Consider the following 410-nt stretch of genomic DNA (forward strand, 5'->3'; position numbering starts at 1 on the left):
TCCCTGTCCCTGCGTCTGTCCCGTCAGAAATCGTCTCCAAGCCCAACCCATTGGTAGTCACGTCGTCCACGTCCGTCCACGTCCAAATTGGTCCCTAAACCCGATCCGTCTGTAGTTATGTCTTCTCCGTGTGTTCCGTCCCAATCCGTCCAGTCTAAGTCTCTGTTCAAACCGGTCCGGCCCTTCCTCGAGCTTCCTAGTGCGCCCCTCCGTGGGCTTCTCCGTGTTCCTCGTGCTCCTAGTGCGCCCTCCCGTGGGCTTCTCCGCGTTCCTAGTGCGCCCCTCCGTGGGCTTCTCCGTGTTCCTCGTGCCCCTAGTGCGCCCTCCCGTGGGCTTCTCCGCGTTCCTAGTGCGCCCCTCCGTGGGCTTCTCCGCGTTCCTAGTGCGCCCCTCCGTGGGCTTCTCCGTGT

The sequence above is a fragment of the Etheostoma cragini genome, chromosome 9, assembly GCF_013103735.1.
Source record: "Etheostoma cragini isolate CJK2018 chromosome 9, CSU_Ecrag_1.0, whole genome shotgun sequence".
Lineage (NCBI taxonomy): Eukaryota > Metazoa > Chordata > Actinopteri > Perciformes > Percidae > Etheostoma > Etheostoma cragini.